Raw genomic sequence first — 12,970 nt, forward strand, 5'->3', positions numbered from 1 at the left:
TGTTCCAACATCTAGTGGAATGCCTTCCCAGAAGAGTGGATGCTGTTATAGCAGCAAAGGGGGGGACACACACGTACGTGTGAACGTGCACGTGTGTGCCTATGCACCCGACGACCCTTCTCGAAACAAAACAAAGAGATACACATACAGTGGGTGAGACACCTCAAACACGACAGCGTTGGTTATGGTCCACAATAGCGAAGCCACAGACGTGTTGGAGACTGAACGCCTGTGTTTTTATTTCCGAGAGAAATGGGGAAACATGTAGAGGAGGCTAGGAGAAGAGGTAAAGAGGAAGAGGGGAAAAATAGGAGGTAAAGGAGAATGGAGGAAGGGGAAAATGAGAAGTCTGGATGAGGGCCCTCCGAGCAGAACACATTGGAGCGTGTGTGTGTGTGTACTGGGTTTATACAAGATACACAAAGCAGCACCGCTCTTTAACTGTTCCCCTCATTATCCTGATACACACGCACACACATTCAAGCTGATTTGGGAACCTGTTAGTGACACAATGAGAGTGTGAATGGTCAGAAATGACCATCGCTTTTCTCTAATGAGTCATGATCACAATCCTCTTACATTCTTCCCTTAATTTTGACAGTGTGTATGGTCAGGCATCCCTGCACTCAACCCAGATTGTCGTAGGACAAAGTACCATGGCCTGCCAAGACCTGGGTTCAAATTCTATTTGAAATCAATTCAAAGTGGTCTATTTGGCCTCGATTGGTCTTGTCTGGCACAATGGAACCAATAGCTTATTAGCAGGAAGTAGCAAAAGTGGAAACCCGCATTCCAGTCCAAATAAAACAAACACTAAAAGTGTTTGAAAGATTTCAAATATAATTTAAACCCACGCGTGCCTATCACCCAACGGCCTGACCCATAGGGTGTAAAGCAAGACAACCGCTAGTGGAGTGACCCCTGAAGTATTTGACGCCAAACCCCTTAAAATAGACCATCTGATCTTAAAGGGGCAATCCAGGACTGGTACATTCTTTTTAAACTTTAAAATTAATTATACAGTATACAGCCATGGAGTATAACTTAGAAATGCCGCAGTAGCTTAGTTCAACTGTCGTAACCCATCAGAAACCCCAAAATATAAGCCGGTTTTATTCCATTGTTTGTAAATAACAGTTAAAATTCAAAAAATGGTTAGAGTTTTTTGGGGGTCTCATGGATGGTCAGTCCTTGCATCCATAGCTCTGTCTATGAGTTTGAGTGTGTTTACACTTCCCCAGCCCCATCCCTCAGCTATTACCAAAACAAGTGGGGTGCTTGTTTTGTTGTTTTTTTGAATCGCGGATTACCCCTTTAAACCAAACCTCATATCAGAAATGTAACACATACAGTAGCTACCTTGAACTACTAACCTTAACAACCCTTGTATACATCCTGTACAGAAGCCCAGCTCAGGCCAACCAGGAGACCGGTTTTGGACAGAAGCTTCTTGTTTCTATGGTCTAAGAAGCTTGACTTGATTTGACGTAATAATATTACATCAGTAAGTCAACATGAAGGGCACCAACTACCCTGAATGGTTATGGACCGAACCTGAAATTATAAACACGTACAGGAGCTGGGAACCACTTCCCTTAACCTCACAAACTGGCCTGATTTGTCGTAACTGCAGTAAAGTAGTCGTATTGTCAACATGAAGGACACAACCCTGCATGGTTGTGGATTAAACCGTAAAATCTATGAATGACTTACTGTTACATACGCCTCTAGGAATAGGGAACGCAACACCCTGCTACAACTCAACTCCCCGTGGAGTGAAAGAGGCACGGGACTATAGGTGCGAGTATGGATCACAAAAGGCAGAGAATTACCTTTTACAGGGAATTTATTCCATCACACGGTAATTTTGGGGAAAAGGGGATGGACAGAACCAAAGCAAAGAAAGTAAATATCAAAGCCCCCTCTCCTACCTTCCCACTACTTACCTAACACCACCTGGTGCACTAACCAAAATACAGGGGACGGTCTGCCCATGTCTTACCTAGTGTGCATAGACAGAGTACATACTACAGGTATATGTATGCCCGCAGGCCTCTTGCCTAAGCACTCCCAAGGTGCCTTACCCTTCCCCCCGGGAACAAAAAAAGAATAACAAAACAATTTCAATAATCAAAACCATCCTTTGGACATAAACATACCTCAGGACCACTACAAAATACTTCACAACAATTATACAGACCAACAACGAAAACACAGGACACACTCATCTGCCTCATCTCCTAACAACAACCAACTCTGGTGATCACCCTCATCTCTCTTCCCTCAGCAATCATCTCCTCTTCTGAACAACAGAACACTGGCTTTTATAGAGTCTAATGGGATACAGCTGTATCCTGACGAGGGGGCGGGGTCAGCTCCAATTAGCCATGGAGTCGACCAATCAGCTGCTTGGGGGATTCCAGGACGCCATTTCCTGAAATACATACAAATATACAAACCACAACACAGAACTGGGGAACGTAACACTTACTTTACTAATAATTCTTGTAAAGTCCCAGAACGGAAGCCCAGCTCACTCCACATGTCTTAAATAAGAACGTACCGTCCTAGAGTCATAGTAGTAAGTAATTGTATTGTCAACGTGAAGGGCACTACCATGCTTGCCTAGTAGATAAGCACGTTGGGCCAGCAACCGAAAGGTCGCTTGTTCAAATCCTGAGCTGACAAGTTGAAAAATCTGACCATGTGTCCCTGAGCAAGTCACTTTGAATAAGAGCATCTGTAAAATACAAGTGGAGTACATTTTAATAAATTTGACCCACCATTGTTGTCTTGCTTTTGTAGTGACCCTAGATGATTGACGCCTTAGGCTCTTCACCAATATAGATATTCTTATTAGGACAGTGGATAGAGAGTCCGTCTTTGGAAGGAGACTGGGGTTCTCATTCCACTATGGGACCTTGTGCTCGTCCCTTGTTTCATCACACGTTCTTTCTCTGTCATTGAACTGCTTTTAACATCAATAGACTGGTATCTGGTTTTGTAACTGGCAGCACAACGAGGTAGTGTGTTGTGTGTTGTTGGCTGGTTAAAGAGGGTGCGTAGTGGACACGGTGGTCTGCCAGAAAACCTCCAAACTTCATTTCCATGACAGAGAGCGAGGAAACAGGAGCAGACCTCTGCATGGTGCCATTATCTCCACATGACCCTATTCCTTTCTCTTTCAGTTAAAGCTTTTCCTTCTCCATAAACATGCACACACACATGCAAGCACACACACAAACAATCACACACACACACACCCACACACTCAGCTAAAGCCAATCATGCAGTTAGTTTCCTCATGGCCCACTTTAAGACCTGTAACAAATGTTTTTTTCCCCCAATGGCACTGTAACCAGTATGAGGTTCTTATCATCATTGAACCGCTAAGCTTTCCCACTATTTATCCTTTACTGGGCCAAGTCGGTGTTTATGGTGTCACGTGACATTGGAACACAAGAGTCATTCAAGTGGACTGAAACTATAGTTCTTCCCCCGACCTGGCTAACATTCAGGGACACTTTTGGCAACTTTGATAAGAAAAAACAAATCCGGGGTTGGTCTTTTTCAGACAGACAACTTCTCAATGCCCAACTGACGTTGTATTAAGTACAGACGTGTTCAAAATTGCGGGAGGCAACCCGGATGTCTAGAGAGACGAGCTACAGAAAATATTGGATGAGTGATTGGCAGATTGAAGCCACGTTTATACCTGGTTCTAACCTTCGCACTTTGTCCTGATCTCATCGTCATTCTGAATGTGCCCACATTTTTAGACGGTTGTAGACGATTAAAAGACGCATTGTGAACTGATTTTGATCAGATCTTTTAAGTGTAAACTGGCAAGATCAGAACAAGATCAGGATGAAGGACGTATGTAAGAGGCAGGTATAAATGGGGCTTTATTCAGGGTTAGAGGCTTGACATGGTCCTGAACGTTTATTGTGCAACGATGCAACGTTAGCACCTGCTATCTTGTAGACTAGAGCATCTGCAATGTTAAATGTAGAACAAAAGGCAAAAGACATGAAGTAGTGTTAAGTGGATATAAAAGTCATCAGTAGATAGATACAGCTTTCTTATGTCTTCATTACCTACCATCAAAGAGTAACAGGTGCAACTCGGCACCAGTTGGTTTTACCCTTGTACCCTTAGTCAGTAAAGGTGTCCCGTGGTAATTTAAGAGCTGTATGTAAGTGTCAGGACTTACTTAGAGGAACAATGAGGACTGCTGGTGACATCCTGGCTATACTTATCACATGATTATCATACTGTACACAAATAAGGACAATTTGGTCATACATTTGTGTTTTGGAATTCAGATCTAGATTACATAGATTTCAAATGTATGTACAATAATATATGCCATTTACGAGCCGCTTTTATCCAAAGCGACTTACAGTAATGCGTGCATGCATTTTACATATGGGTGGTTCCAGGAATTGAACACACTATCATGGCATTGCAAGCACCATGTTCTACCAACTGAGCTACAGATGAACATTTTACAGTGCCTTCGGAAAGTATTCAGACACCTTGACTTTTTCCACATTTTGTTACGTTATAGCCTTATCTAAAATGGATTAGATAAAAAAAATATTCAGCAATCTACACACAATACACCATCATGACAAAGCAAAAACAGAATTACCTTATTGACATAAGTATTCAGACCCTTTGCTATGAGACTCAAAATTGAGCTCAGGTGCATCCTGCTTCCATTGATCATCCTTGAGATGTTTCTACAACTTGATTGGAGTACACCTGTGGTAAATTAAATTGATTAGACATGATTTGGAAAGGCACACACCTGTCAATATAAGGTCCCACAGTTTACAGTGCATGTCAGAGCAAAAACCAAGCCATGGGGTCGTAGGAATTGTCCGTAGAGCTCCGAGACAGGATTGTGTCAGTGCACAGATCTGGGGAAGGGTACCAAAACATTTCTGCAGCATTGAAGGTCCCCAAGAACACAGTGGCCTCCATCAATCTTAAATGGACGAAGTTTGGAACCGCCAAGACTGAGCAATCGGGGGAGAAGGGCCTTGGTCAGGAAGGTGACAAAAAACCCGATGGTCAGTCTATCAGAGCTCTAGAGTTCCTCTGTAGAGATGGGAGAAACTTCTAGAAGGGCAATCATCTCTGCCCCCCTCCACCAATCAGGTCTTCATGGTAGAGTGGCCGAACGGAAGCCACTCCTCAGTAAAAGGCACATGACAGCCCGCTTGGAGTTTGCCAAGGCATCTAAAGACTCTCAGACCATGAGAAACAACATTCTCTGATCTGATGAAACCAAGATTGAACTCTTTGGCCTGAATGCCAAGCGTCAAGTCTGGAGGAAACATGGCACCATCCCTACGGTGAAGCATGGTGGTGGAAGCATCATGCTGTGGGGATGTTATTCAGCGACAGGAAGTGGGAAACTATTCAGGATCGAGGGAAAGATGTACGGAGCAAAGTACAAAGAGATCCTTAATGAAAACCTGCTCCAGAATGCTCAGGACATCAGACTGGGGCGAAGGTTCACCTTCCAGCAGGACAACAACCCTAAGCACACAGCCAAGACAACGCAGGAGTAGCTTCAGAACAAGTCTCTGAATGTCTTTGAGTGGCCCGGACTTGAACCTGATCGAACATCTCTGGAGAGACCTGAAACTAGCTGTGCAGTGATGCTCCCCATCCAACCTGACAGAGCTTGACAGATCTGCAGAAAAGAATGGGAGAAACTCCCCAAATACAGGTGTGCCAAGGTTGTAGCGTCATACCCAAGAAGACTTGAGGCTGTAATCGCTGCCAAAGGTGCTTCAACAAAGTACAGAGTAAAGTGTCTGAATACTTTTATTATTTAACCTTCCTTTAACTAGGCAAGTCAGTTAAGAACAAATTCTTATTTACAATGACGCCCTAGGAACAGTGGGTTAACTGCCTTGTTCAGGGGTAGAACGACACATTTTTACCTTGTGAGCTCGGGGATTCAATCTAGCAACCTTTCAGTTACTGGCCCAACGCTCTAACCACCTGCCGCCCCAAAATAAGTGGTAAAGGTGATATTTCATTTTTATTTTGTTGATATATTAGCAAACATTTCTAAAATCCTGCTTTTGCTTTGTCATTATGTGGTATTGTGTGTGGATTGATGAGGGGAAAAAAACAATTAAATCAATTTTAGAATAAGGCTGTAACCTAACAAAATGTGGAAAAAGTCAAGGGGTCTGAATACTTTTCGAACGGCACTGTATGTGTGGGGGGTCCCGGGAATTCATAAATGTATTTGATTATTTATGCTGCATGTTACTTATGATTAATATTATTTTATCATTTATGAATTGTATGTATGTCAGACAGACAGACTGACTGAACACCCATAAGGACAATTTGGTCAATTTGGAATTAGTGTTTTAGAATTTAGGCCAAGACCACACAAGATTGTGGAGAGCCCGTCATCTAGTTGTAATGCTCCTGGGTTAGAAACCTGTATACTCCTCTCCCCACCAAGGACCAGGGTTTAATCACCGCTCCAACCCTTCAACCTGTATCTCTCTCCTGCCTGTATCCCCTCTGATTTTTCCCATGTCTAACTCCAGTGCTAAAAAAAACTAAAAAAAACATTACACAAGTTTGAATTTCATTGGCATTGATACAGTAACCTTGATTCAGGCTGATTCATGTCTGTCCAGAGCTGGCAATAGAAACCCATTGTCTAGTCAGAGCTACGTCGGCAACATGCCCAGCCCTTGACAGACAACACTATAACTGTCACAATGATTCATGTCAAAACATAAAATTACTTTTAAACGGTTTGACAAGGAAAAACATAGAGAACAGTTGGTTCTTTAAGTCAGTCTGTGTTTAATTGGAATGTAAAAAGACACCAAATATTATGTTGCTCTTCTCCCCGTACGATATTATTTTATTTAACCTCTAATTAACCAGGAAAGTCAATTAGCAACAAATTCGTATTGATAATGGCAGCCTGGCATTATATTTCAAGTGTGTTTATATTTCCCCATATTCCTTTTGACGGTTGCACTGTCTATAGGTCGTTATTAATTAAATGTCACAATACGGTGCAGAGTGTTCGAATTGGCTGCTGGGTGGCAAGGAGACCCGCGGCTCCGCTAAAACCATTGACAACTACGTGCCGTTTTCAAGGTTTTAATATCATCACCTCTTGAAGAGCATATTCAGAACTCCACATTTCAGGTTTATTCCACATTTAGCTCGATCAGAGTTATACAGCAGTAACTGCATGCTATTCATGATCACTAGACATCAATTGATCATGTATTTTCAGATACGCGGGGGTAGCCTATGCATTTATCATGTAGCTAGCTAGCTAGCTAAGCAAACAACGTGTCATTTACAGTAGCTTGTTTCATCAGAGATTAGGCTTTTCGGGCAAGTACTCCCTGCCTGCAGCATTTTGCATGTGTGTATGCTTGCATTCTCACAATGTGTCTGTGTGTGTATGCTGGTGTGTTTGTTTGTGTGTGTGTGTGTGTGTGTGTGTGTGTGTGTGTGTGTGTGTGTGTGTGTGTGTGTGTGTGTGTGTGTGTGTGTGTGTGTGTGTGTGTGTGTGTGTGTGTGTGTGTGTGTGTGGTTGTGTGCTGGTGTGTGTGCAAGTGAATGGGTGTCAACAGAGGAGTTGGGAATGCACCGGGCGAGTTCTTACAGTACGAATTATGGAGTTTGGAGCGACAGATGTAATTCTCATCTGTCACCCGGGTAGTGTATATAATGTATCATTCGCCCAGATCATTGAAAGGACACTGGAGCAGCTACTCTACTCCCTGCATGCAGCAGATTGTGTTCTAGTCTGTGTCCCATAAGTTTTAAAACTGTCTGAAATACTGTCTATGCCTGAAAGATGATGGGAATGGAGGACTGATTGCTAGACACAGCGAGATCTATGTTGCTTAATCCACAATTGTGTAACAGACAGACAGGACAGACTTGTTTTTATGTGTGTGTGTGTGTGTGTGTGTGTGTGTGTGTGTGTGTGTGTGTGTGTGTGTGTGTGTGTGTGTGTGTGTGTGTGTGTGTGTGTGTGTGTGTGTGTGTGTGTGTGTGTGTGTGTGTATACAGTATATGCCTAAATGCAAGTGTGTCTGCACACATGCATGCTTGCATGCAGGCATACAGTATATGCGTGACAGAGGGTGTGTGAGTCAGTCTTTGGCACTCTCCTGCTCCAAGTTCCCACAGTACTGCCAAGTCCAACAGATGTCCTGCATTCCAGATCCAGCTCCTCTACGCCCAGACATGCAGTTCACACACAGGATGCTAGAGGGTGTTGTGTGCTCATTCAGGACCAGACATACTGTAGTAATGGTTCAGCCTCAGGTTGTGTTTTCCCCATTTGGCCCAAATGTGTATTTAAATGCTCAAGGCTAAAGAAAATGTGCCAGGGTGTGTACACGATACACTCCGATCGATGATTTAACAAATGAGGGCCAATTGAAAAGAATCCTCAGGCTGAACTTGAGAAGAAGACTGTAATCATTACTTTTTCAGATGTTGAGGACATCTGTGTATTTATGAGGATTTATGATGATGATCGCCCCCAGGTGGTGAGGGTAGGTAGCAACACATCTGCCACACTGATCCTCAACACTGGAGCTCCCCAGGGGTGTGTGCTCAGTCCCCTCCTGTACTCCCTGTTCACCCACGACTGCATGGCCAGGCACGAATCCAACACCATCATTAAGTTTGCAAACGACACAACAGTGGTAGGCCTGATCACAGACAACGACGAGACAACCTATAGGGAGGAGGTCAGAGACCTGGCCGGGTGGTTCCAGAATAACAACCTATCCCTCAACGTAACCAAGACTAAGGAGATGATTGTGGACTACAGGAAAAGGAGCACCGAAAACAATCCCCATTCTCATCGACGGGGCTGTAGTGGAGCAGGTTGAGAGCTTCAAGTTCCTTGGCGTCCACATCAACAACAAACTAGAATGGTCCAAACACACCAAGACAGTCGTGAAGAGGGCACGACAAATCCTATTCCACCTCAGGAAACTAAAAAGATTTGGCATGGGTCCTGAGATCCTCAAAAGGTTCTACAGCTACAACATCGAGAGCATCCTGACCGGTTGCATCACTGCCTGGAACGGCAATTGCTCGGCCTCTGACCGCAAGGCACTTCAGAGGGTAGTGCGTACGGCCCAATACATCACTGGGGCAAAGCTGCCTGCCATCCAGGACCTCTACACCAGGCGGTGTCAGAGGAAGGCCCTAAAAATTGTCAAAGACCCCAGCCACCCCAGTCATAGACTCTCTACTACCGCATGACAAGCGGTACCGGAGTGCCAAGTCTAGGACAAAAAGGCTTCTCAACAGTTTTTACCCCCAAGCCATAAGACTTCTGAACAGGTAACCAATGGTTACCCGGACTATTTACATTGTGTGCCCCCCCCCCCAACCCCTCTTTTACGCTGCTGCTACTCTCTGTTTATCTTATATGAATGGTCACTTTAACCATACATCCATGTACATACTACCTCAATTGGCCCGACCAACCAGTGCTCCCGCACATTGGCTAACTGGGCTATCTGCATTGTGTCCCACCTCCCGCCAACCCCTCCTTTTATGCTACTGCTATTCTCTGTTCATCATATATGCATAGTCACTTTAACCATACCTACATGTACATACTACCTCAATAAGCCTGACTAACCGGTGTCTGTATATAGCCTTGCTACTGTTATTTTCAAATGTATTTTTACTGTTGTTTTATTTCTTTACTTACCTACACACACACACACACACACACACACACACACACACACACACACACACACACACACACACACACACACACACACACACACACACACACACACACACACACACACACACACGCACACCTTTTTTTTCGCACTATTGGTTAGAGCCTGTAAGTAAGCATTTCACTGTAAGGTCTACCTACACCTGTTGTATTCGGCGCACGTGACAAATAAACTTTGATTTGATAGCATTGTCAATATGTAACTCTATGAGTTGCTTCCTCTGGCAGTTTCCTCAGAATCACGTCAGAGTTTTGGCTTTTAGAATTCAGGGCAACCCAAGGTTAAATGGAGTCCAAATGTATAATTTTTATGTCTCTAATAATTAAAGCAGAGAGATGTAGTTGTGACTCCGAGTCCCAAACCTGCCTGGTTGAATCCAAATATGAATGAACACCATACCAAACGTTGATGTGAGAGGCTGCTATTCAAACAGCTGTATACAGTGCATTCGGAAAGTATTCCCTAACCCAAACCCCTCATCATTCTACACACAATACTCCATAATGACAAAGGAAATTGCACATTTTTCCAAATGTACATATAAAAAACAGAAATATAACATTTACATAAGTATTCAGACCCTTTACTCAGTACTTTGTTGAAGCACCTTTGGCCTGGGTTCAAGTCCGGGCTCTGGCTGGGTCACTCAGACATTTGGAGACTTGTCCCGAAGCCACTCCTGCGTTGTCTTGGCTGTGTGCTTAGGGTCATTGTCCTGTTGGAAGGTGAAGCTTCTCCCCAGTCTGAGACAGGTTTTCATCAAGAATCTCTCTGTACTTTGCTCCGTTCATCTTTCCCTGTGTTCACTTTGTCATTATCGGGTATTGTGTGTAGATTGATGAGGATGAAAATTTTTTTTAATCCATTTTAGAATAAGGTTGTAACATAACAAAATGTGGAAAAAGTGTCTGAATTCTTTTGAATACACTGTATAATGAATATGAATTATCCTGCCTATAGGCCTACTAAGTATGATTCTCAATCAGAGACAACGATAGACAGCTGCCTCTGATTGGGAACCACACTCGGCCAAAAACAAAGAAATAGAAAACATAGAAATAAAGAAACTAGAATGCCCACCCTAGTCACACACTGGCCTAACCAAAATAGAGAATAAAAACCTCTCTATGGCCAGGGCGTGACACAAACAAATTAATGCTAAATATGTGTGATACAGTGGAGTATGTGACTGTCACACAGAGACCTAAATCATAAATCATAATATATAATAAAAATGTATATGTCATTTGGCAGACATTTTTATCCAAAGCCACTTACAGGCAGGCATGCTTACACTCTTAAAGAAAAAGGGTTCCAAAAGGGTTCATTGCGGAGGGATAAGATTCTACCAGGAAATCTTTTCATATTTAGAAACCTTTTTGGAAGACAAGGTTCATTTTAAAGGCAAAGGCAAATATCTTTCGTCCTCAGAACCATTTTTCCGAAGAAAGGGTTCTTTGAAGATTCTTTGGAAGCCAAGAAGCATTCAGAAAGGATTCTTAATAGTGCCTGAGCATTAGTGTTTACCTCAGTAATAAACATTACATATTTACAAACTTTACATCAGGAGTTTGAGTAATCTGTTCAATTAAAAAAAGTGTGAGAATGTTTTAAATTATACAACAGGTTGTTTGAACATATGGCACCCATTACTGAGATGGTTGTTCCAGTTTTGATTATTTAGATCGTCTCAATAATATATTTCTCCTACCTTGGTTGTTATTCTGAATGTCACACCCTGATCTGTTTCAGCTGTCTTTGTGCTTGTCTCCACCCCCCTCCAGGTGTCGCCGATCTTCCCCATTTTACCCAGTGTACTTATACCTGTGTTCTCTGTTTCTCTGTTACCAGTTTGTTTTGTTCGTCAAGCCTACCAGCGTTGCACCTGCAGGGTGCAAGGGGGAGTTCCTCAGTTCCTGAGTTCCTGTTTTCTAGTTTTTTCTAGTTCCTGTTTTCTAGTTTTCCCAGTTTTGACCATTTCTGCCTGCCATGACCCTGAGCCTGCCTGACATTCTGTACCATATGGACTCAGATCTGGATTACTGACCCTGCCTGCCCTTGAACTGTCGTTTTTCCGGCTTCCTGTTCCAGTAATAAACTTTTGTTACTTCGACACTGTCTGCATCTGGGTCTTCTCCTGAAACGTGATAGTACAAACTGGCCATGACTGACCCAGCAGACTCAGACCAGCTCCACAATGCTGTCTCCCTGCAAGGAGCCACCATTGGAAGACACGAGGAGTTACTTCAATGTCTTATGGAGGGACTCCATACCCTGGCAGAACACCATTACCAGGCGTTCGATACATTGCCGGAGCAATTCCACGGATTCCCCCCACTGGGTAGCGGGTCACACCTGTAATCTCTGAGCCTACCATAGTGTCCCGAGAACCCTGCTTACCTCCTCTGGAGCGCTACGCTGGGGATTCCGGAACCTGCCGGGCTTTTCTCTCCCAGTGCTCCCTCATTTTCGAGCTGCAACCTTCTTCATTCCACTTAGACCGCCCTAGGACGGCGTACATCATAACGCTGATGTCCGGGAGGGCACTCGCCTGGGCCAAGGCGATGTGGGAGGAACAGTCTGGAGCAGTCTGGGGGACTTCAAGGAGGAAGTTGGGGAGGTGTTTGATTCTCCGTTGTCCGGGAGAGAGTCTGCTCGTAAGCTGCTCCAGACTCCAGTAGTGTGGCAGACTACGCGGTGGACTTTCGCACGTTGGCGGCTGAGAGTGCCTGGAACCCGGAAGCATTGTTCGACATGTTTCTGCACGGAGTATCGGAGGAAGTATAGGACGAGCTTGTAGCACAGGAACTACCAACAGATCTCGACTTGCTCATCGCCTTTACCATTAGGATAGATGGGTGACTACGGGAGCGAAGGAAGGAGAGTAGGTTCGATTTCACTCGCCCGCTCAAGGCTTCCACCCCGCCTTAAGTCCCCGATGGCTACGTTGCCGAGAGAACCCGAGGGTTCCCGAGTTCCCCCGAGAGTCTCCGAAGTCTGCCAATTCATCTCATTCCGAGCTGATGCAACTAGGTAGAGCTGTCCCCAGCTGAATGGCTATACAGGCTTCACACTAAGAGTTGCCTGTATTGCGGGATTGCTGGTCATTTCGTGGCCACCTGTCCACTAAAAGACCAGGCTCACCGGTAGGAGCGAGTACTCTGGTGGGCCAT

This window comes from Salvelinus namaycush, chromosome 15, assembly GCF_016432855.1.
Source record: "Salvelinus namaycush isolate Seneca chromosome 15, SaNama_1.0, whole genome shotgun sequence".
Lineage (NCBI taxonomy): Eukaryota > Metazoa > Chordata > Actinopteri > Salmoniformes > Salmonidae > Salvelinus > Salvelinus namaycush.